Source organism: Vicia villosa, linkage group LG4 (assembly GCF_029867415.1).
Source record: "Vicia villosa cultivar HV-30 ecotype Madison, WI linkage group LG4, Vvil1.0, whole genome shotgun sequence".
Classification (NCBI taxonomy): Eukaryota; Viridiplantae; Streptophyta; class Magnoliopsida; order Fabales; family Fabaceae; genus Vicia; species Vicia villosa.
In genome coordinates, this window is record NC_081183.1 from 131,465,889 (window position 1) to 131,466,730 (window position 842).

An 842-nucleotide genomic window follows, 5' to 3' on the forward strand; every position below is an offset into this window, starting at 1 on the left:
AATTCTCGATCTTTTGAGTTAAAGCGTCTACTTTAGCGTTAACGCGGTCTATACCACTAATTTCGTACATTCCTCCTTTGGTTTGGGCTTTCTCTAGAGCGGCGCGTTCTCCTCCCCATTGGTAATGGTTTTGTGCCATGTTCTCTATGAGTTTGTATGCTTCATCATGGGGTTTGTCCATTAATGCTCCGCCAGCAGCGGCATCTATAGTCATTTTAGTGTTATATAAGAGACCACCATAAAAGGTATGGATGATCAGCCATGGTTCGAGTCCATGATGAGGGCATATTCTAAGCATGTCCTTGTAACGTTCCCAGGCTTCGAAGAGCGATTCGTTATCTTTCTGGGTAAATCCGTTGATTTGACCTCTAAGCATAGCAGTTTTGCTAGGCGGAAAGTATCTTGCTAAGAATACTCTCTTCAATTCGTCCCACGTAGTTATGGAATTGGAAGGCAGGGATTGAAGCCACGCTCTCGCTCTATCTCTCAAGGAGAAAGGGAAAAGGCGTAATCGAATAGCTTCGGAACTAACGTTGTTGGCTTTGATAGTGTCGGCGTATTGCACGAACACAGATAAATGGAGATTGGGGTCGTCTACAGGGCTTCCAGAGAATTGATTCTGTTGAACAGCTTGGACCAGCGAAGGTTTTAGTTCGAAATTGTTCGCTTCAATCGCAGGTGGTGCGATACTTGAATGCGGTTCAGCGCGCGAAGGAGCGGCATAGTCTCTAAGAGGACGAATAGCAGCCATCTCTAACTTCGGGGTGATTTGATTGATTTGATCAGTAAAATTCAATTCCTGATTAATCGGGATTTCTGCTACTTCGGGAAGGTTGCGAGCT

At 45.0% G+C, this 842-nt stretch overlaps 1 non-coding gene across 1 annotated transcript; it reads left to right on the forward strand.

Annotated features, from left to right (window-relative positions):
* Nucleotides 1–269: 269 nt before the first annotated feature.
* Nucleotides 270–376, forward strand: LOC131600802 (small nucleolar RNA R71). Its single transcript, XR_009283410.1, has one exon. It is a non-coding gene; the product is annotated as a small nucleolar RNA R71 (small nucleolar RNA).
* Nucleotides 377–842: the final 466 nt, after the last annotated feature.